Source organism: Sus scrofa, chromosome 8, assembly GCF_054392235.1.
Source record: "Sus scrofa isolate SSC_HxYL_T2T_F1_AM1 chromosome 8, Sscrofa_HxYL_maternal_Yorkshire_Landrace_v2.0, whole genome shotgun sequence".
NCBI classification, from domain to species: Eukaryota; Metazoa; Chordata; class Mammalia; order Artiodactyla; family Suidae; genus Sus; species Sus scrofa.
The window spans coordinates 61,754,948-61,779,323 of NC_139390.1; the positions used below are offsets into that span (position 1 = coordinate 61,754,948).

At 45.1% G+C, this 24,376-nt stretch overlaps 1 protein-coding gene across 20 annotated transcripts in view; it reads left to right on the top strand.

Annotated features, from left to right (window-relative positions):
- CRACD (capping protein inhibiting regulator of actin dynamics) overlaps positions 1 to 24,376 on the top strand; it is a 265,286-nt gene that overhangs the window by 112,600 nt on the left and 128,310 nt on the right. For 15 of the 20 annotated variants that reach the window (XM_084972327.1, XM_021101353.2, XM_084972320.1 and 12 more), the window contains one exon: positions 15,110 to 15,256. The gene's annotated coding sequence lies outside the window, so the exon portion shown is untranslated. Of the gene's footprint in view, positions 1 to 9,116; positions 9,219 to 15,109; positions 15,257 to 24,376 lie in introns of all 20 variants that reach the window. The other 5 variants (XM_084972315.1, XM_084972324.1, XM_084972318.1 and 2 more) reach the window with 1 other exon arrangement.

Consider the following 24,376-nt stretch of genomic DNA (forward strand, 5'->3'; position numbering starts at 1 on the left):
GCTGCAGGGTCTCTGGATTACACAGCTTTTCTTTCCTTCCCATTGTGTTAAGAAATAGCAGTTTAAAAACTCTTTGGTCCCAGTAGGGAATTACATGTAACATAAGTTTTAAACTGCTTCATAAAAGTAAAGTGTGTTGCAATCAGACTAGATACAAAATTGCTAGTTTACTAACATAAGGGGACTTCTTCCTCTCTGAGAGCAGGATAGATGTCTTTAGTCACTCATCTCCTAAAGAAAAGCACTAATTTAACTTAAGAAAAAGACATTTGGCTGAGGAAATCACAATGTGTAAACTGTCTCATTAATCTTTACAATATCTGTGTTGTATGGGGGAAATATCAATATTTATAGTTTTCAAATTGAGTCACTGACAGAGGTTAAACGTCTTCCTCAAAGTCACATGGTCTTTTTCTTGTCTCAGAGCTTTTGGAGGGCAGAGACTTCTTTTGCAGCCTCCTTTGTGGCTGCATTTGCACGTTTACGTTGCACAGAGGATGAATGGGCAGCATGACAGCCTGGGATGGAAACTGTGTGTCTTAGAGCAGGAGCGGTTTGGCAGGTGAAGCTACTGGAACACAGACACATGCATTCATTAAGGTGTCCTCTGTGGATGCTTATTCTCTGCAGGAGCTGAATTGAGTACTTGCAGTAGGAGCTGTCTGGCCCCAGAGCTTCAAATCTGTACTGTCAGGTCCTTTCCAAGAACCCAAGTCCCTGCCTTCGAGTCATACAGTCCAGGTTCAAATCTCACTGCTTCCACTTACTGTGTGATCCTGGGCAAAATGCTCGATTACTCTAGGCTTTGGTTTCTTTCCCCGTAAAATCAATATCATCGGAGCAGCTACCACAGAGGGGTTAAATCTCAAGCCCTGCCAAGGTCAACAAAGCAAATGGAACTTCAGCTTCTGATTTCTATGTTGTAAACTATCAACCAGATGTTCAACTCCTGGACAGGAACATCTTGACTTCCTCTCAGAATCCTGATAGCCCCCGGTCTAAGTGCTTGATGCCGTCTGTGGTCATGGACAGCTGCAGTGAACTTGACCTAAGGGCAGCAGTGTGTTAGTTGGAGTCTGAGTGAGTGTTTTATCTGCAGTATTAGCCTTGGCTTTCAACTGCGTACTTGTTTTAAAGGACAATATGAAAGAGCAGGAATTGTGAGAGTACCTTTTGAATGATCCTAAATTCCAGTAACAGATGAGCAGATAAGAACCCCTGTTCAGTGGGCGGTAAGCAGGCAGTTAAATGGTGAGAGTGAGGACGATTCAGTGACATGGAAAGTGCTCGTTATCCCACATGAGCTTTAAACACTGAAAAAAAACTAGGAATACAAAACTTTATGTAAACTATAATTAAAAGAAAAATTTTAAGACTGAACAAAGGCTTTCAAGTACCAGTTTGCAAACTTCAACTGTAAATCTTGTGCAAAGGCCCCATGCACAGAAATTCTGATTTAATAAGTGTATGACCACACCCTGGAATCTACTGTGTGACAGGCATCTGAGGTAGTTGTGGTATGAATGGTCCATCTGCCAGACTGTAAAAACACTATCTTGAAAGTACTAAACCAGCATACTTTAGCAGGACCGTGGATAATGTTTTAATGTCCTGATTTCTCTCTTGTGGTTGTTGTTATTTCCTGCTTTTGCAGCAAAGAAAAGGAATCTTGAATTTATTTTAATTGTACATTTTATTAAATTATTAAATTAGTTGTTAAATTTATTAAATTATTAATCCCTTTATTTATTTATTTGTCTTTTGTCCTTTTTAGGGCCGCACCCACAGCATATGGAGGTTCCCAGGCTAGGGGTCTAGTCGGAGCTGTAGCTGCCAGCCTACACCAAAGCAATGCCAGATCTGAGCCGAGTCTTTGACCTACACCACAGCTCAGGGCAATGCCGGATCCTTAATCTACTGAGTGAAGCCAAGGGATTGAACCCGCAACCTCATGGTTCCTAGTCAGATTCGTTTCTGCTGCGCCACGATGGGAACTCCTAAATTATTTTTTAAAAATAAGCCATGTCATAGCCATAGAACTATTCAAAAGAATATGCCAGTCTACACTGTTCTGATATGCAACAACCTCCCAAGTGTCTTTTGAAGGGAAAATAGAAGTGTGTAGGACAGTGTACATTATATCTAAGTTTTGTGCTAAGAAAAAGGGAAAAAGAGTTGAGAATGGACACATATATGTTATAATACAAGAAATTCTGTGGAAAGTCACAGAAGAGACTGGAACTCTCCTTATCCACCTTCCTGAGATTAAGGGGACTTGGGTACACAAAAAGGCTTCAGGTACCTCTCATCCTACTGCAGCGATGCAGATAATTGGTCATGAGAGCTGGCCTGAGAACCTAATGACCATTTATCACGTGGTTTCTATAGAAAAAGGCCGTCAGCATTTCCACGACTGGCTTCACAAGCCAATGTATAAAACAGAGATTGACTTTACAAACCAATGTAGAAAATCAGACTTGGGAGGTTAAAGACTACCTGTGTTTTTGGGACACCCACTAAAGGCATTCACCCAATAAAGGTAGGATTCATTGGGGCTGGAGCATGGAGGCGCGGTCTCTTCCCATGGCCAGAGAACAGGCAGGTAGGGGGAAAGTTCTCTGTCGCTAAATCAGGGAAGATTCTGTACTCTGTCCTCAAACCATCAAAGGAGACCAGAAGTCCTTTACCAGGTAAAACAAAGTGAAGAAAAGATGGAAAATGAAAATAGGAGACTTGGAAATTCAGGAGAGCCTCCAAGAAGGTTACATGTTTGAGGATTGTTGTCTTGGAATTGTGGCTAAAGGAGTTCCTGGGTTATGTGTTAGTTAAGCACTTGGCATTGTCAGTGCTGTGGCTCCAGTTGCTGATCCCTGGCTCGGGAGCTTCCACACCCTGGCTGGTATAGCAAACAAACAAACAAACAAAACAAAAAACTGTGTTTGAGTATAAATAATTGTTATCATCTGATCTAGAACCCTGACTGCTTAGCAGCAGCTTAGCCAGTAGTATGTGCTCTCCAAAGGAGAGGGTTGTTGGCCATCTCTCCAAAGCCCTGCCTTTCATACCTGGTAAGGAGATTCATGATCCCATACTCAGCCTATCCTCTCCTGCCTCAATCCTGGTTGTTCCTTTAAGAATATAGGAAATTAGTAGCCATATTCTCTGGACCATTATCAGGGGGATGCAGTTTATTCCTAAAATGTGCTTTTGAACAGTTGCCTTTGAGAAGCTGCAAATAAAGAAACAGATTCGTTTACTCACCTGTAATTCAGACAACCAGCAGAGGTATTTATCCAGTGAACTACTTTACTGCAAAGAACTGAATCAGTTCAGTCTGTGATGCTCCCGTTCTGTTTGCAGTTTCACTGAGCAGGAACAGAATACCTTCCTTTTCGAAGCCCTTCCTCCTCCACCTTCTGTAATAGAACAGCGTCCCAGTGCAGCTTTACAAACACAGAGGACTCTTTATCACCTGTTTGCCTGCCTAGCACATGCTTTCTGGTTTGAGCAGAGTAATAAATGCTTCCTGGCAGATTGCTCGGCCTTCAGGATTGCAGGCTCTTTGTGGGGTGTGTGCTGTGCCTCTGTTGGAAGTGGTGGGGGTGGAAGCATTCAGCAGAAGGTCTAGGGAAAACCAAGTGTCTCTCTGCTGCTCATTGAAAATATGACAGCTTAGAGTTGAGACTCATCCTGCATATGTGTGGGATGCAAGGACATTGATTTGCCCAGAGGAGATGACTTGTGATGGGGGGAGATGTTAGGTAATAGAAACAGCTTGGCCAGGTTAAGTGAGATCACGTTTGGGGGCAAAGGGGTCTTTCTTGAACACCAGACTCAGAAGTTTATTCTATAGTAAATAATGTGGAGTCAGTGCATGTTTTGTAGAAAGAGAATAACTTAATGCAAAAGAATTTCCTGAATTAACCTGGCAATAATATTTAGGGCATAGCAGAGGCAGACTACATGGATCAAATTAGGTGTGAGCAGAGGGGAGCCTGGATTAGGATGCCAACAGAGGGAGCAGATCAGAGCCATCAAGAAAGAAAAGATAAAACAAAAACAACTAACCAGGCATGGAGAATGACTGAGAATGAAAAAGTAAAATGACAGGTATTAATCTTAAGAAAAACTGTAATCTTTGCTTTGCTTTGCACATTTATCAGCGGAGGGAAAATAAGTATATAGAGGGTTTAAAAGACCATGTGCCTCTGAAGTGACAGGAAGACTATTAATTAATGAAAATTAATGGTAGCAACAGCCTTACAGGTTACCACAACTTGTATTAAAACTTAGCTAAAGTGTTTTCTGTTGGGAAGAATAGTAGAAAATTATAAGATCTGGGAAAATTATAAGATTTCAACCCTTGAGCCTGACTTCTGCAGACAAGGCATCTGTGAAGATGTGTCTGTGCTCAGGGCTTTACCTTGTCCTCTTACAGCTGCAGCCACACAGCTTGAGGTGTGTGTTTTGCACCACAGGTTTCCAGAGGTTCTGCTGGGGAGGAGGCCAGGGAAAATGTGAGATGAAAGAGCAGAATTTCTGTGCTCTTGCAGGTGCACAGAAGTGGAAGAGAAAGCAAAGGAGATGATTTAGATCCATCTTTTTTTAACTTCACAATGTAATTTCCCATCCAGCCAAGACTAGAATACGGCTCTCCTGGGCCGAGTCCAGATCACTGAGTCCAGATCATTCCTACACATCCTGCTGTCAGGTCAGGAGCCTTAGAGGTTACAAAGGAGGATAGTAGGAGTTCCCGTCGTGGCGCAGTGGTTAACAAATCCGACTAGGAACCATGAGGTTGCGGGTTAGGTCCCTGCCCTTGCTCAGTGGGTTAACGATCCGCCATTGCCGTGAGCTGTGGTGTAGGTTGCAGACGCGGCTCGGATCCCGAGTTGCTGTGGCTCTGGCGTAGGCCGGTGGCTACAGCTCCGATTCGACCCCTAGCCTGGGAACCTCCATATGCCGCGGGAGCGGCCCAAGAAATAGCAACAACAACAGCAACAACAACAGACCAAAAGACAAAAAAAAAACAAAAAAAAAACAAAGGAGGATGGTATCACTGCTCAGGTCCTGCTGTCCACTGAGAGCCACCCAGACTGGTGCCGCAGCTTTCGTTGCCAATGGCTGTTGAGAACAGGCTGAGCTTGCACTGCTCAGAGTAGCCGTGTCGTGTCTGCCTGCAGAGCTGAAGCAACCCAGACAGAAACCTAATTCGACCTGGCCAGAAGCAGCAGCACAGTTACCAGTCCCAGGCAGGAACCTTCCGAGAAACTCTGCTGCGGTTTCTCTGTTACAGTCTGTGCTCAAGTGGCAGGTCACCAGTATTGTGATGGGCGCAGGTGAATCAATGCTGGAGATGTGGGGCTGAGAACGCCCTTCTGACTGGCTGCTGGCCTGAGCGCTTGGAAAGCAGGAACGGGTTCTTAGCACTTAGCACTTGCAGCGGGGTGCACTCCCAGCCAGCAGGGGTGTCAGACGTGGAAAATGCTCACTTCTTTGTTTACTCAAAGGAGTTCAGCTGGAGACAGATTCTGGGTTCACTGTAGGATCACAGTCAGCCAGTCCCTAGGGTGTGGTACCTAACGGATCTGGCCTCATTATTGCTGATTCTGTTCTGGTGTCTTGAAAACACTCGGATGTGGCCTTTCCTGAATTGCAGAAAAACAGTTAAAATTTCAAGGGTTCTGCAAAGATCCCGCTGAGATTATGAGAAAGGAAGTGAGTAGGGATGAGGCGAGGATTCAAACCCAAGTGTTCAATGTGGGACAAAGGACAAGTTGTCAGTTGCTCCCTGCACAGTATGTGGGCTTCCACATGTGACTATCCAGCATCCTTGGACTCTTTAATCAGTAGAAATTGATAAGAGGCCAGGTGAGGAATTCAGGCCAGGCTGTACTGGGGCTGGGGTGCAGCAGGGGCAGGCTGGAGGAACAGGAAACAGATGCCCCTGTTCGCTCCCCCAGGGGAGGCGAGCTGGTTCCTTACTTGGGTGAGGGTCGGGACGGATCAGTGGGTCAGGCTAAAGGGGTGGCTTAGGTGATCTGGTCCCTGCCCCAGGGCGCCATGTGCAGGGACCACGTGCAGTCCCCTCCCTGGCTTTGCTCTCAGCACCTCAGAAGTAGCAAGTGATTTTGGCCTTTTTGTATTGTATTGTTCACACTTTGGCCCAGTGGCCCATTCATGCAGTTATTCTTAGTCACCTATAATGTCTTTATATCCTGTCGCCCTGGGAGAAGCTGGTCCAGGTGCTGGCCCTGCAGCACAGGGCCTCAGGGCCCAGTCCAAGCCTGTCTCACCTGAAGCTGTGTTGATTGACACATACCTTGATTGGGAGTCGTGAAATTTACTTAGAGCATCACCAGGGCTCTTTGGTCTGAATGGGAAGCAATTTTAGAGGAAAACCACATTTCAGACTTGGAACCATACATACAGTTAGTCCTCATTATTCTCGAATTCTGTATTTGCCAGTTTGCCTACAAATTTGTTTATAACTGAACTCCTACTTGAGACACTTCAGTGGTCATTTGCAGATGTACACAGATTGCCCAACATATGCATCTCCAGCTGAGGTCAAATAAGGCACCTCAGCCTTTGTCCCCGCTCTTGTACTGTGAACAGGTTCCTTTCTGTAGTCTACCTAGTGCTGCATTTTTGCATATTCGTGGATTTTTTGGTGGTGGTGGGTGACTTTGCTACTTAAAATGTTCCCCCCAGCATAACGCTGATCTGCCATTTGGTGTTCCTGAAGTGCAGGAGGCTGTGATGTCCTTTGTGGAGAACTGTGTGGTGTTCCATAAGCTTCATTCAAGTATGAGTTACAGGCTGGTGGCCATGAGTTTAATGTTAATGAATCAATAATGTATATTAAATAAGATGTCTTAGAACTCCATATAAAATGAGATTATGTACATGTGTTGATCACTTGATACACATGTGACCAGAGGCTTTCAGGAACCTAACCCTCTATTTCCCCTAGGAACACTGGTTCAGCATTCACTGCTTTCATCTCCATGGTAAGTTTGTAGGAAACACCTACTGCAAATAATGAGAAGCAGCTGCATAAAGCAAGGGCCTCCTTCAGGATGAGCAACTTAGTAAATCGAAATATTTGCTTTTCAGTCACATCCACCAGCTGTGCCAAGATTTTTTTTCAGTTGAGCTAATAATTGTTATTTTCCCATGTCATTCAGTTCTTACAAATTATGATTAAAGTATTGCATTTTTTAATATTTCTAATAGCACTCAAAACTCATTAAAATTCATTTGGAAGATTTAGAAAATTACGTTTCCAAGTTTTTAAAGTGTGCAGGTATGAAGGTTTTTTTAAAATAAACTCTCGTTCTTTCAGCATCAAATATTCAAGCATTCACATATTCATGTGTTATTGCTAGGCATCGTTCTAGATTTGGGAGCTTGGACAGTGCACATATGACAAATGAAATTCCTGTCCTCATTGTGGGAGAGGGAAATAGACAAAACAGATAAACAAGTGTAGTCAAAATATATTAGATGGTGATAAACATTTAAGAGAAAAAGCAGTGTGGGGGGGTGGGAAGTGTGGTAAGAAGCTGCTGGTTTAGATAGGGCCAGGGAGCCTCCAAGAGAAGTGATACTCCAGTGAAAAGCTGAAGGAGGTGCGGGAAGATATCTGGGCAGATATTGCAGGCAAAGGGAGAAGCCAGTGCAAAGACCCTGGGGCAGCATGTATCTGGCTTCTTTGAGGTATAGCACCTTTGAGGCTGGAGTGAAGTGAGTAGAGAATAGGGCAACAGGAAACGATGTCAGTGAGGTGATGGTATAACGGCCCCATCACGGAGGGACTTGTAGGGAATCAGGCTCTTACTCTGAGACGCAGGAGAAACTATGGCGTGGTTCTGAGCAGATGAGTATCAGCAGGGTGACCCTGGCTGCTGGAGGCACAGGTGCATGAAGAAGTAGGAGAAGAGTGAACAGGAGCACAGCCAGGGGGCCGCTGCTGTTGTCTAGGAGTGGGATGACGTGGCTGGGACCTGCCTGGGAGCTGCAGGGATGGTGAGGTGTGCTCGAGACCTCGATGCATTTTAAAGGTCTATTGACTAGTTGTCAGAAGAGAGATTTCGGTTTGGGATAATTAGTTGTAGGAAATGTGAGACAGAATTCAAAATGACTCCTAAAGATGATGGCTTTCATTTTCAGCAACAAAAAAATCACTTGATGGGAAACATTCCAAACACCCATTTTCAAGGGATTCTTTCCACAGCCAGTTTCCTTGAAAAGTAGTTGTTTATCACTCATTATTAAAGCATCAATTTTATCAGAAGAGTAAATGACAACCAGCTTATCAGCTGGATTACTATGTTTTAGAAAATTTTTTGAAAAAAAAAAAAAAGGATAGATTAAACATGTTCTTTTTTTTTTTCACCAAAAACATCTCTTCTGAAGCCAGTAGCTGGCAGTTGCCATCACCGAAGCAGTCAGGACATTTTAGACATGTGTTACTTGTAAAAGAACAAATGTGAGTCAACATCATTTGCCAAGTCTTCTTGGTGCATTGGTGTGAAACACCCAGGGAGCCACTGTGTAGTGTAAGATTTTCATGCTCGATCCCATGTTAGGACGAGATTTTCTAAGTGATTCTGCAAAACGAACCATGCCAGTGACCTTCTGGAGTGCTGGTGCTCTTCCAGATTCTGCCTCTTTTCTGGAGTAACTGTTTGTCTCTGTGCTGCTGGGAGTGCAGGCTCTTCACCTGCAGTGTTTGTCCTTTCTTTCACTCACCGGTGTGCACAGGCTCTCCATAAAACAGTTGTTTCTATGAGAGAAGTCATTCATTATTAGAATGTATATTCCTTCTGCTGCACCTCTTTCTTTAGTGGCTCACTAAAAAAGTAGTTCTTTATGGATTTCATCACTGAGGCAGAAACATCTGTACTTTTCCCCCAATGGTGTGTTAAATTTTGCATGTTGACTAATTTTTAGATCAACTGTCTATACCAGCATTTTCTTGCACTATTGACAAGAGAATGAATTTGATTGATTGCCACTTTTTCGTATGTGTATTATTTATTTATCAACAAATTATTAATACCAGTGGTTGATTTGGGTGTAAAAAAATCCTTTTTTTTTTTTTTTTACAGAAGCAGGGAGAACAGATATTTCACAGATGATGTGAGGCTTGTTGTCTTCTGCTTGAACATAATTCTTACTAACTGTTGGTTTGAGTGTCACAGTGACTTAAGGTCAGTGAAAAAGAGAGATTTCTATCCACATTCTGGAAACTTAATTGTAAAATGTCTTGCTACTCACCCTGGCTTTATAGTGTTGTTTGTTGCTTTTTTAAGGCACAGATTGCACTTAGAATGAAGTTCACTCCTAATGATAGAGGGTGTAAATGAGTACCTCAAACAGTCGTATTGGCAGTTTCACATCTGGGGGCTGCTGTCTCCTCAAACATTAGGGTAGCATTGCTTCAGCCTCACAGTGATGCTGACACAAAGCTCACATTCGAGGTTGTGGAAACTTTGCTCCTTGTGTTTATTGCCGTTATTCTCTGTTTCTCTGTAAAGACTAGAAGCACAACTCTTACAAGCAAAATTGACCCTCTCTCTTTGGGAACGTCGGGGGTGGGGGTGGGAGGGCGGGGGCTGCAGATGCTCCCTTGTCTGAAATCTGCCTTGTGGAGAAAAGATGCTTAGGTCACGGCTGAGCAGGAAGCTCTGGCTCTGCTTTTCAAGGGCCTGCTAAAGTGTTTGTCAGTGTTCTTAGTCTTTTTCAAAGAACCAGTTTTTTACCTTTGTTGATCTTTCTCTACTTATGGTTATTTTCTATCTCGTTCATTTATTTTTGCTCTTAATTGTGATTTGTCTCCTTTTTCTTCAGATTTCTCTTTTTCTTTCTAATTGTTCAATATGGATTATAAATTATTGATTTCTAACCTTCTTTTAAAATATAGCTGAGCTATTCCCTTCATGGCTCAGCAGTAATGAGCCCGACCACTATCCATGAGGACGTGGGTTCGTCCCTAGCCTCGCTCAATAGGTTAAGGATCTGGCGTTGCCGTGAGCTGTGGTGTAGGTCGCAGAAGTGGCTCAGATCTGGCATTGCTGTGGCTGTGGTGTAGGCCAGCAGCTGTAGCTCTGATTCGACCCCTGGCCTGAAAACTTCCATATGGTGTGGGATGTGGCCCCCCAAAAAAACAAAACAAAACAAAACAAAAACTACTGAGCTACCTTTCACTACTTGTTTTTTTGGCCACGCCCATGGCATGCAGAGTTCCCAGACCAGGGATCAAACCCAAGCCACAGTTGTAAGCAGAGCCACAGCAGTGACAATCTTGGACCCTTAACCTGCTGAGCAACCAGAAAACAGCACCTTCTCTATTTTTTGGTCATTATTTCATTATTACTTAAGTCAAAATTGTTTCTAATTACCCTTGTGATTTCTTCTTGAACCCAAGCTATTTAGATGTGTACTGATTAACTTTGAAATATCTGAGAAATCTCTCCTTCACACGTTTATGTTGACTTGTAGCTTAAGTGAAAACATGCTGTGATATATGTCCGGCTTTGGCAAAGGTGTATGAGAGTTTAAGGAGGAAAATCTTTTCAACAAACGTTGCGGAAACAAGTAGGGGGAAAATTAGGTCTCGTACCTCTTCTTTACACCAAAACAAAAATTATTATTTTTTTTTTTTTTTGTCTTTTTGCCTTTTCTAGGGCTGCTCCTGCAGCATACGGAGGTTCCCAGGCTAGGGGTCTAATTGGAGCTTTGCCCCTGGCCTACGCCAGAGCCACAGCAACGCGGGATCCGAGCCACGTCTGCAACCTACACCTCAGCTCACGGCAACGCTGGATCCTTAACCCACTGAGCAAGGCCAGCAATCGAACCCGCAACCTCATGGTTCCTAGTCAGATTCGTTAACCACTGCGCCACGATGGGAACTCCAACAAAAATTAATTTGAGATAGATCAGAGACATAAATATAAAGCTGAAAATACAGAACTTCTTGAAAAAAAAAATGGTAAATATCGTTTAGGCTTTGAAGCAGGCAAAGATTTCTTAAAGGATGCCAAAAGCACTAAATATAAAGAAAAAAATGATAAATTGTGATTTGTCAGCATTAAGTACTTCTGCTCATCGAAAGACTGTTAGAAGTTGTGGAGTTCCCATCGTGGCTCAGTGGTTAACGAATCCGACTAGGAACCATGAAGTTGAGGGTTCAATCCCTGGCCTCGCTCAGTGGATTAATGATCCGGCATTGCTGTGAGCTGTAGTATAGGTTGCAGACGTGGCTTGGATCTGGCGTTGCTGTGGCTGTGGCATAGGCTGGCGGCTACAGCTCCAATTTGACCCCTAGCCTGGGAACCTCCATATGCTGTGGGTGCAGCCCTAGAAAAGACAGAAAGCCAAAAAAAAAAAAAAAAAAAAAGACAAGTTGAAAAAGCTAACCACAGGCTGGGGGAAAATATAAGTAATACACACATCTGACAAAAGGCTGGCCTCAAACTATACAATGGACTCCCATAGAGCAGTCATTTAAAAAAATTTTTTTTGAAAAAAAAAATATACAAAAGAACAGACACTGCGCAAAGAAGATATGCAAAAAGCTATCACTAGCCACCAGGGAAATGCATGTCAAAACTCCCACGGACTAAAATCTGCCAGCACTGCAAGCTGGTGAGACTGTGTACACTGAAATTCTCTGAGTTTCTGGTGGGACTATAAATTGATGCACCTGTTTGTCTGGCAGTTTCCTTTGAGGTTAAACATTCATCAAGCCTATAATTCAGCAGTTCCACTCCTAGCTAGGTGTTTACCTAAGAGAAATGAAAATGCATGCTCACCAAAAGATTTGTGTAAGAATAGTTATAGCAGCTTTAGTCATAATAGCCCTAAAATGTAAACAACCACATAGCCATCTATAAGAAAAGGTATTAAAAAGTTGTGGTACTTTCATACAATGGACTCTTTATTGCCCCCCCCCCCTCCGCCGCCAAAAAAGAGATTGATACATTTGACAGTGTAGATGTGAAAGTGACAGCACTAACAGCCTGCACCCAGCCAAAACCCAGATTGGGACTGGAACCCACAGTTTTCAACTAGAGTCACTCAGCTGGTGTCTGGACTCACTGAGGTTCAGGTTCTTCCTGCCTCTGCACAGAAGGAATTCAGCCAGAGACAAAGTGATAGGCAAGAAATAGATTTATTAAGGTAGGATTGCTTGTGAGGGATGCAAGCAGGCAGGCACGGAAACTTTGCCCTGAGGATCCGGATCTGGTGGGCTATAGGTTTATCATCCAAAGGGAGTTGGGGTTGGAAAAGTCTGCCTCTTCCTTTCTGGAAGTCGTGGTAGCTCCTCCTTGGTATCCAGTAAGGCATGTATTCAAATCAGTAGAAGGGCAGTCCTCAAACTCCTGTCCTAGGTCTGAATCTGAACGCAGGATTCACCCCATCCCCCACCCAATGGCCTGAGGCAATTGTCGCACCTCCACTAGTCAAGCAAGCCTGCCTTGTTGTGATGGCTTTTTTGAGCAATTTATTAACTTCGGGGATCTCCCAAAGCCCCCTAAGTTTCCACCTTTATCTATGGTCCCTTACTGGGACTCATACAACCACCTGTGCCTACTCCATCCCTATCAGATGAATCTCAGAGACATTATGCTGAGTAAATAAAGCCAGACCCTAAAGAGTACCTAGTATATGAACCCATTTTTTATGAAGCTCAGGCAAAGCTAAGCAGTGGTGATAATAGCAGTGAGATCAGTACTAACTTGCCTTTGGGGTGTGGGGTTGACTAACAGGCACGTGAGGGAACTGTCTGCAGTGATGGGAATGCTCTTTATTTTCATTTTTTTGGCGGTTACACAGCTGGATCCTTTATCAAAATGTATCCAGGTGTACCCTTAAAAGCAGTCTATTACTGTATGTAAATTTTACTTCACTTTTGAAAATGATACTTTTATTGCAATTTCCTGTAAATCTATATTACTTTGAAATAATAGGTTCAAAAAAGGCCTTTATGAGAAATTGGCACAACATTGTAAATCAACTATACTTCAATAAAACAATGTTAAAAAAAGTATTCTCTGGTTTCCATTTGTTGAAATTTCTTGATGCTTTTATGATCCACAAGTGGTTAATTTCTATAAATGTTAATGTGTGTACCTTGAAACACTATGTAATCACAGCTGTTGAGTATTCTAATTAGGTTACTGAGGTTGAGTTTGTTAATTGCGTTGTTCAAATCTTGTGTTCTTTTTTTTTTCACTGAGAGTGTTTTGTGAGTTACTGAGAGATGTATATTAAACTATTTTATAATCCTTATAATTTTGAGCACATTAATCATAGACATTTTAAAGACCATATCCCTTGACTCTGTGATGGTTTTCGTCGTCTCTTTTTCTTTTTCTTTACATTCAATTATCCGCTTTATTTTTTTATATGTATGATTTTTATTTTTTCCATTGTAGCTGGTTTACAGTGTTCTGTCAGTTTTCTACTGTACAGCATGGTGACCCAGTTACACATACATGTATAGATTCATTTTTCTCACATTGTCATGCTCCATCCTAAGTGACCAGATATAGTTCCCAGTGCTATACAACAGGATCTCATTGCTTATTTCATTGCCTCTTTTTCTCTCAAACCTCTCTCCTGCGCCCCATAACTGTCGATTGAACACAGGACATTGTGTGTATATGTCAACAGTGCAGGTGATGATATCATCAGAGGCTTACTTTGGATACAGAGGGAGGCAGATGTCTTTAATCCAGCGAGGGGCTGAGCTGATCTGAGGCTCAGTTCAGGTGTTTCTTGGCCTTCAATCTAAGATATGTCCTCATTTTCACTCCTCCAGCATCATGAAACCATCAGACACTGGTTAGCCCCCCTACCCCTTAGCCGCTGTTTTCCAGTTGGTTCACAGCATCTGTCAGTGAGCACGTGCTCAGTAGAGAGGGAGATGGGAGGCAGCTTCTCTTCCTTCCCTTCTCCTTGGGGTCTCCTTGGCCCCTCGAGTCTGCAAGACCTCTGCTCACTCCCTGGGCCTCAAAGCAGCTGCCCGAGTCTCTTAAAGATGAGATTTCTTGGGAGGAAAAGTAGGATGGTGATGAGCCCCATTCTTATGTCCCTGAGATCTTGCTCCTCCTGTCCACGTGATCTCGATGGACTGCAGTGCCTTCGAGCAGGTTTTCATCAGGATTGTACCCGTTTTCTAGTTGTGCCCGGGCAGTTGGTCTGATCCAGCTTGTCCTGTCTGCCCATGGCTGGAATCCTCTAAGCCCAGCTCCTGTCATCCTGAGACGCAAAGTCACTGCTTCCTGCATCATGGCCCCAGAATGCTGACTCCTTTTCCTGGGCACTGCAGACGGTGTGTTTGAACCTGGGGGTGTCCTGGACATTGCCCACCTCCTTTCTAGTTACAAGTCTGCAGTCACTCTGTCGTGGTTTTCATTCCATGCTTAGAAGGGCTCCTGTGTGCCCTGCCCTCAGAGCCCGTTAGCAGTGTGACTGGTATTTGAACAAAAAGGTCCTTTCGTCACTGTCACTCTGGGGGAGGAAACGACCTAATGAGATTTCTGCCTTCACTTCTCTGCTGGGTTCAACCGGTGTCTTCTAGCTCCCTGAATTTTAACTAAGCCATTAAAAATAAGTGTGAGAATTCTGTATATAAGAAGGATGGGAGCCTCAGTATTCATGAATCTGATTCTTTCAGTCTCTTCAAAAGTGGGAACAGTTTATAGTAAATATTTGAAGGCCCTAGAATAAATTTAGGCTAAGGAGGAGTTCCCGTCATGGCACAATGGAGATGAATCCATCTAGGAATCATTATGTTGCGGGTTCGATCCCTGGCCTTGCTCAGCGGGTTAAGGATCTGGCATTGCTCCAGTTAGACCCCTAGCCTGGGAACCTCCATATGCTGTAGGTGCGGCTGTAAAAAGGAAAAAAAAAAAATAGGCTAAGGAACACAAATTTAATATTACTAAACCTAATTGGAAAACTCAGCCAAAAAAACAAAAAGGAAAAAGTCACCTCTTGTGTAATGATTTCTGCCAAAGAAAAAGAAATTCATTCTAAAGGTGTCCCAGAGAGAACTGAAGATTTAAAGCTCTGTTTTTTTTTTCCTTGACAGTCACAAGAGTGGTGGTGACTCCCAGGCTCTCTCCACAATGTGCTTTATTTCCTGGCCCACTTACCACTGAGAGTGAATTCTCCTTTTCACAAGAGGAAAATTTTGGAGGAGAGCATCCAAAAGGAATGATGTGTGGCTGTTGAGAGGGTAAGTCTTTTGTTAAGAGGAGGGGAAGGACGTGGCTTACAAAGAAAATACTGAGGAATTTTTCATCCATTATGAGGGGGACTCTAGAAATGAACAGTGTGCATTTCACTAAATGTCAAGTTCCCAGATCCTTGTCATTGATGATTTTCTGGTTCTAGATTTGATTTTCAGCTCTTTTCCTTACCAGCTGTGTAAACTTGGACAAGTCATTTAAATTCTCATCGCCCCAGTTCTTTCTTCTAGAGAAGAAAATTTCATATGAAAGCACTTATTAGCAAATGGCAGAATGTGATATAAAAATGTAAGTTATTGTTTATTATTAATTATTATTCTTGCTGCTGTTGTAAAAGTCTCTGGAGGTGGTTCGTGGCCTTTTGACTTATGGTGCTTCCTTAGTGCCAGGAGTGGAGGGCGTGCCCACCTGCCCCCCTGTAAGAACAGCATCATACCTGTCCTCTTGGCTGCAGGTATCTGTTACCTACTTTGAGAAAGTTGGGGGAAAGAGTGGAAGTTAAAGTCAAAGAAGAGAAAAATAACAGCTCCCTGTGCTAGTTGTTACAGTGAGCATTGTGTTAGGTGTGGTTTCATGTAATCCATACACCGAGCCTTGGAAGGTGGGTGTTATTCCTACCGTGACATTTTCCGTCAAGAGACAGAATTAGAATTCCTTAGCAAGTCACTTCAAAGAAGATAAAAACCATTCTGGAGATATTATTGAGTGGAGGGAATTTGAAGTTTTTCATTTCCTCTGTTTTATGATGCTCATGTTCAGCTTCCATAATTATAAAGTGATTAATTTGGGGAGTTCCCATTGTGGCTCAGGGGTAACAAACCCGACTAGGATCCATGAGGGTGCAGGTTCAATCCCTGGCCTCGCTCAGTGGGTTAAGGATCTGGCATTGCCATGAGCTGTGGTGTAGGTTGAAGACATGGCTCAGATCTGGTGTTGCTGTGGCTGTGGTGTAGGGTGGCAGCTGCAGCTCCGATTCAGCTCCTGGCCTGGGAACTTCTATAAGCCACAACTGCAGCCCTAAAAAGACAAAAAAAAAAGTGGTTAATTTAAAATAAATAATAGGAGTTCCCGTCATGGCGCAGTGGTTAATGAATCCGACTAGGAACCATGAGGTTGCGGGTTCGATCCCTACCCTTGCTTAGTGGGTTAAGGATCCGGCATTGCCTTGAGCTGTGGTGTAGGATACAGACGTGACTCTGATACTGCGTTTCTGTGGCTCTGGTGCAGGCCAGTGGCTACAGCTCTGGTTAGACCCCTAGCCTGAGAACCTCCATATGCCATGGGAGCAGCCCTAGAAAAGGCAAAAAGACAAAAAATTAAAAAAATAAATAATAGATTTTTGAAAATCTTGGTTGAATACCTCTTACAGTAAATAATGCACACAATGGAGAATTAAGTCAATCACTAGGATATTAGAAGCCAGTAAGAATATGGAAAAAAGAAAAAAGTAGAGCCAAGTAAGGGTAATTGGGACCGCCTGTGGGAGGGGGAGGGGAGACTGCTGGGGGTGGGGGGGAGAGGCTGCTGTCGGGGTGGGACTGCTGGGACTACTCGGGGGGACTGCTCACGGGGGTACCGCTGCAGCGGGGAGTACAGATCGTCGTGTGACCTGGGGTGGCAGTGTCCGCTTCTTGAGGAGAGACAGGGGTTATAGCCCAGGGTGTTCCTGGCAGATGGAGCTTCTGACCGAAACCCTTATGGAGGGAGCATGTGGGACGTCACAGGCATAGCCGGGTGGTGGGTGAGCTGCAATAGGACTGGCCGGGCAGGAAGGCAGGCAGCAGCAGGGGCTCCCAGGGATATAACGCCATTTCCCAGGTTTAGATACAGAAGAAAAGCCACCTTGTTGTCTTCTGCTCTATCTGGTTTATACTGGGTGTCTTTCCTCTATAGTTACAACACACACACACACACACACACACACACACACACACACACGAGTACATTACACCTCCACTACTGTGTTAGTTTCCAACAAAAAGCCACAAGCTGGTGCCTAAACACGTGGGAGTGATTTGTCTCTCAGCTCTTCAGGCCAAGCCCAGAATCTGCGCGGGGCCCTGCCCCTTGGGGAGTCCTCCCTGGCCTTTTGGAGCTTGTGGTGGTGGCCATCCCTCGCTGGCAACCCTCTCCTGCAGCTGCGTCCCTTCATGTGCTGCCTCCCTGCCACGTGACACTGTCCCCTGTGTCTGCATCTCCTGACACCGTTAGCCATTCTTTCTCGTATAGGGACAGAGGACTTGTCCTGAATTACCTACTCAGTGTGACCTCGTCTGAACTGTGACACCTATATTCACCCTGTTTCCAGGTGGGGTCACAAAGGTACTGGAGGTAGGAATTTGGAATATTCTGGAGGGACATTCAACAGGCCCAGCACCTTAAATAGTAAATCACTGGTATATCACTGTTTCCATCTTGCAAGTGCAGAAATAGGCTTTAAAAGCTTAAATCACTTGCCCAAGGTCAGAGTCCATAGGATGAGCTGGCCCAGTCAGTGTGCTTTCTCAAGTGGATTTGATCAGGCCACGGCCATGATGTAAGGATGGCGGGGACCAGGGTTGCCCTGCTCAGGACGGGACTACACGTGTGCAGCCCTACAGACCCACCCGCACGCCTGCAGCTGGACAGCTCCAAGCTGGAGCTCTGCCCTGCATTCCCACTGAAGGGAAATAGAGGCACTTCCGTAGCCCAGTCCCCAGTTTGCATTTCCTTCCAGAGCAGGACAACCCTAGGAAACAGATGCTTTTGCTCTCTTTTAGGAATTTTTCCAGAAAAACAACACCGCTGTTTCTGTGGTGTGCAGATCATTTTTGTGACAGGACCACAGGATTTTTTCTCATACAACATAGGGAAAAAGTACGACTCTCGGAGTCAGTTGGCATATTGCAATAGAATTAGGGGATTTTGAGAGCATTTACTGTGTTTCGTGTTCTCCTTCTATTTAAACATTACTTCTTGAATTTCCCGTTGTGGCTCAGAGGGTTAAGAACCCAATGTAGCATCCTTAAGGATGTAGGTTTGATCCCTGGCCTTGCTCAGTGGATTAAGGATCCTGCATTGCTGTGTCTGTGGCTGTCGCCTCAGCTGCAGGTCCAATTTGACCCCTAGTCTGGGAACTTCCATATGCTGCAGCTGTGGCCCTTAAAAAAAAAATGTCTTCTTGAGATGAAGCTTGTCTAGCCATTTTTGTGACCTTATTTTAGGCTCAGTCTTGAGAGGTACACTGAGAAAAGGAATGAACACAAAACAGAACTGAGTGCTTTCCTGGGAGTCCTGGCGAGGAATGGCGTCCCCAGGCCAGGCTGAGTCCAGGGGTCACCAGCAGAGGAGTCTGAGAAGGATGTCAGATGCTCAAAGCTGAGCATCAAGTCCAGATGAGACCAAGCCATGGCTGGAAAAAAAATCCTAATATGAAAACTGGAAAGATTCAAGATATATCAGGAGACAGAGTACGAGACCAACTGAATGGTTTAGAAAGTTGCTTGGGTTTGTGTGAGGCTCTGACCTCATGGGATGTGGGTTTGAGGGGAGGCGGTGGGTGACCCTGGGCAGTCAGGTACCGGCTTCTCCTAAAGATGGTGTTAGCCAGTTTGGGTTGTTGTTAGTCTTATAGTTTCTTTCTCAATATTTGTATTCCCCTACGTTCTAAGGCTTTTCTTTCTGCTGAACAGCTGACTGCTTAGGATCTGTGTGTGGAAGTGCATGTTCCTCTTAATATCAACAAGAAAGAGAACCAGTGTTCTCTCTTCCAAAGATGCTTCTACTCGCTGTTGAAACTGATTCCCTTTGACCCCGAAAGCGCTAGGGAAGAGCAAGGCACGGAGTTAAAGTGACCCGTGTCTTTGGCATTACCAGCACAGAAGGCCATGCCCAGAGCACAGCTGGGTCTACGGCCTGCGGGGGCGCAGTGAACACAGGCGTACCTCCTCTGAGGGTGGTTTTCTAGCCGCACCACCAACTGAAGGTAAACAGACGCCACTATTGCTGCGGCTGCGGATTGTGAAGCAGCAGGCCAGTCGGGGGTCATTGGTTAGAGTGACCTCCCTGCTGCCGACGCTCTGGGGAAATAGTCGGCTTTTTACAGGAAAGACCAAAAGGTGACAAATACTATAACCTACGGACCTATTTAATTCCTCCTATCACTGCAGAATGGAAATATAACCCTTCTTATTTCCAAGCGGTGGTGGATTGCTGAGCAGTGAGAAACAGCCCTTTAAGTAGAAAACATCTCATTCTTAATAATTTTTTGGAGTTCCTGTCGTGGCGCAGTGGTTAACGAATCCGACTAGGAACCATGAGGTTGAGGGTTCGGTCCCTGCCCTTGCTCAGTGGGTTAACGATCCGGCGTTGCCGGGAGCTGTGGTGTAGGTTGCAGACGCAGCTCGGATCCCGCGTTGCTGTGGCTCTGGCGTAGGCCAGTGGCTACAGCTCCGATTCAACCCCTAGCCTGGGAACCTCCATATGCCGCGGGAGCGGCCCAAGAAATAGCAACAACAACAACAACAACAATAACAACAACAACAAAAAGGCAAAAAAAAATAATAATAATAATAATAATTTTTTTACTCAGGTGAAGTGCACACAACATAACATTAACCATTTTAAAGTGAACAGTGCAGTGGCACTTAGTATACTCACAATATACTGACCAGGTGCCAATACCTCTGACTCGTCCCCAGGCACATTCATAACCCAAATAAGACACACACACACACACACACACACACACACACACACACACACATAATAATCCACATTCCCCCCTCCACCGACCCGCAGAAAACACCAACCTGCTTTCTGTCCCTGTGGGTGTACCTGTTCTAGCTATTTCATATAAACGGGTCATACAACATGTGACTTTCCATAAGGCATTCATTTTAAATTACAAGTCATTTATTCTTTCAGTCTGCTTTTATCATTATCCTTGGTGCACTGGGGTGCTGTGGAAATATTAACATTCTCTTGTTAGGACCTATGAAAACCTGCATCTGCTAGCGGGCTTCTCTTCAGGAGACAGTTTAGAATTAAGTGACGTAGTTTGCAAGGATGGGAGGAATTGGACTTGCCCTCATTTCTTGTGTCTCCCTAGCTCCGCCCCCCTGCCTCCTCTCCCCACCCCCAGTTTCTGTCTTGTTTAGTGGTCCAGACACCCATTTATGCCATCATCCAGATGAACCTGTAATTGATATTTTGGCATCGGGAGACTGGAGATGATATGGCAACAAAGCAGAGTCTCCTGCAGGAGTTAAATGACACCAGCCGTTGAGGATGAAAACTTGAGAAATGCTCTCCATGCTCTCTCCTGATCATCCTCTCCTCCCTCCTCTCCTGGGTGGGACCGATGCTGCCCTGGGCAGCCTGGGATGCAGGCAGCAGAGGCTTGAAATGAGACTCCTCTCTCCATCTGCCAGACGTAACTCAAGATGAGCTGCACAGATGAAGCTGGCGGAGGATTGGGGGACCGAATGGCAGGCCAGCTTCTCGGAGACCAGAATTCTAGCTAAATCCTTTTGTGGGGGCGAATGAGCCTGCTGGTCTAATAATGCCCAGGAAATAAATTGCTGTAGTGCTGGCAGCTCAGCAAAGCAGCTGCCGCCGTAAGTCTCTTCCATGGCTCCCCCCTGCCCCTGGGAGTGTTATTAACGTGCTCTGTGGGATGACAGGTAAATACAGGGCCAGTTGTGACTTGTCTCCATCAAATGGTGATTATCATGTACTGTTTTATGTGCTAGAAGAATTGAATTATCAGCAGTCTGTTCCAAAATTTCTCTTCCAGGAGCCTGAAAATGCCACTCAAGAGTAACTGATGGGTTTGACAGTACAGCCGTGACACGATGGGCAGGGACATGTTTGTTGCTTTCCCCGTCTCCTTCCCCATCTCCTTCCCCTTGTTACTGTGTGTGGAGGCGTATATGCACCAGACCTTGTGCTCAGGCTGAGGATGGGAAATAAGAGCCTGCCTCCCAGGAGCTCCTGGTCCCTCCCTCCTTCCTGTTCTCTCGCTGCCTTGTTCCAGGGTTGTGACAGGACTGCGCACAGCAGAGTATTTGTCTCTCATAGAAGGAAGCAGCTTCTAAAAGCCAGAGTCCTTTCTGCCTTTGAGCCTTTGAATCCAGCACGGCCCTTGCAGAACTTTATTGAATTGCACTCAGATACGTAATCGGATAGCTGGCTCAAATGTGGGTCATGATATTGGAGAGGGTTTTGCCCAGAGTGGCCGGAAGCACAGAGGGCAGAGTAAACAAGGGCCAAGGGGGCCAGAAAGATGAGATGGTGTTTGCCAGACAGACAGGGGGACACACAAGCTCCCGGGGTCACGCCTTCGGGACTGTGTTTCTGGGGAGGGGCCCTTGGAATCCTCTAAATCTTGCCCTTTCTTTCTTGAACCAACTTTCAGGAAGTACCTGCTTGATTTACAGTAGCTTTGGTTCAAGCCCCGGGACAGTTAGGCATCGTTCTGGGAAGTGACAAGTCCGGTTTCTTTTAGGGGCTAAAGCTCCACCCCCAATTCCGTCAAATTCCTCACCCCTAAAATGTCATCTACTTTAATCTTCCTCTTCCTTGTTGAAATAAATTTTAAAAACTAGAATTTTCTTTTCCTAAATGGGTTTGAGTTGGAGCCAAGATTTTGCTTCCATGATCTCAGTGCCTTTGCAACAGGAGTGCATGGATTGTGTCCATTCCTCTAGGGCAGAGACAGAGGACTAACGGAGGGACACTTTCTGCTCCCAGGAGCCTAAAACCCAGCTGGGACGGGAAGCCAGCACCAGCACGGACAGGCCTCCTCTGCATTTACTATTCAAGCAGAGTCTTCCCTGCACAGAGCATTGACGTGGAAGTAGCTTTGATGTGGAAACTTTTTGAAATAGGTGATTCGAATCCCAAACTGAAGTTTAGAGGCCAAGGAACAGTGAGGAGAGCTAATCTTCCTACTAGAAGATTTACCGGGGAAACGACAAGGATGTGCTTTAGCAAGGTTAGTCTTTCCTACCTTTTTCATCTGGGGACAGTTTGTTCTTGAGTTGGGTAGCAGGTAAGATTGCTCACCTGGAGTCCTCCTGTGTCTCTTTTCCCATCACCAGCCTGGCTACCTATAAAGGACTTTAAACTCAAATGCCAGGTTGTCCATAATTTATTTTCTGACATCACCCCCTCCAGACATTCATAGCAGCTCACTGCCACCGCCATCCCTTCCTCTACCTGTACAGACACAGAATCAAGCATTTTCTACCTGGTTTATAACTTTGGGTAAATATCTCATACCCTCTACTGAATGGTGCTTCCCTTGAAGTCAGTGATGCTGTCCTGATGTCTTTCTGTCTCATCCCCACATCCCTCATCCCAGTTCCTCTCTCACTTGATAGGTCCCTGAAAGGAGTCAGTGGATGGACCTTCAGTCTAGATAAATGTATCCGAGAACTTCTGCATCCCTTCCCGTCATCTGTAAACACAAATCCTTAAACCATTGTTTCCCAAACTAGGATCCACAAACAGTTATTCTGAAGAATGTTTAAAAAAATATTCCTGGGAGTTCCCATTGTGGCTCAGAGGAGATGAATCTGACTAGCATCCATCAGGATGCGGGTTCAATCTCTGGCCTCGCTCAGTGGGTTAGGGATCCAGCATTGCCCTGAGCTGTGGTGTAGGTTGCAGACTCGACTCGGATCCTGCGTTGCTCTGGCTGTGGTGTAGGCCAGCAGCTGCAGCTCCCTTCAACCCCTAGCCTGGGAACCTCCATATGTCGTGGGTGAGGCCCTAAAAAAAAAAAAAAAAAGAAACTTTGGGGAAATTTCAATTTATACAAAGTTAAACAGGATTCCTATGATAGGACTCCTCAAAGTGTAGGCGTTGAGAAGGAGTTTCTCAGTAGTTCCTTAAAACTAAGGTTTTGGAGGCAGCAAGGCCGTTTTCCTTCTGTGCCTTTCCAGCTTCTGGAGACTTCCTGCCGTCCTTGGCCTGTGATCCCGTCCCCCATCCTCAAAGCCATCCTCACAGTACAGGGTGGGGATTTTTTCTCTTCTTCCCCTCTAGGTTCTCTGGCTGGTCTATTAAGTAAATTGCCATAAAACAGATTAACAGCAGAAACAAATTTAATTTTGTATGTGTGGGAGTCCCATAAAAATATGAAATTCAAAGAACGATCAAAGTAAGCCGCTCTTAGAGGGACAGTGAGTTTGGGGAGGCTTAACAAACAGTGAGGCAGAGCTTGGGGTGCCAAGTTAGTGAAGAGCTAATGTGGTTTGTTTGCATAGAGCCTTGGCCTGAATCTCTGTCTCTGGTGAGAAGGGCAGGCATCTGTCACGTGGGGGATGTGTCCCCACTTCCAGGGGACGCAGGAGGTCAAGGTGCCCTACTTGTTGCCCGGGTACCTTACTTTGGAGGAATCACGAGGCCAGACTTGCTGTCTTAGGATGGTGGATCCTGCACCCCTTCAGTGGTGTGTTCCAGGCTCGCTCCCTCTCGATCTGTGACACCTGCTTCTGGTGTCACATCTCTTCCTATGACTCCTGACACTCTCACCTCCTTATTAGGGTGGTTGTGATCGAATTGGGTCCCCATGGAAAATCCAGGCTCATCTTCGCATCTCAACACTTTCAACTCATCGCCTCTGCAAAGCTCCTTTGCCACGGAAGTAGCATGTTCCCAGTACCGCGGATGGGAGAGTGGCCGACGCTGGGAGCCATTATCCTGCCAGCACAGGCTGTGGAGTCTGCAGCAGAGTTAGGGGAGAAAGCCTTTCGTCCCTTGTGGAGGATGGGCTGGAACACCCACCCCCACCCCTAACGCTATTTCCAAGGGCCAGTGAATCGGCAGAGGTCATACAGAACAAATTCACATGGGTGATACACAGCCATGGAAAAACTCTGGACTCGTTATAGAGTCACCTCCGCAGTTATCATGATGACGGTCTCTGAGGGCTTTCCTGCACTCGAATCTGCTTCAACTCTTCTCTCACAGTCCCAAGGGCACAGCGCTTGTTTTTATAGCACATCAGATAGATTTGGTGATAAGACTACCAACTAGGATCTTCTGAACTTTCAGAGTCTTTCAGGAGCTTTTCAACTCTGTATAAATATGGATCTATTATGCATCATTTTATGAGTTTT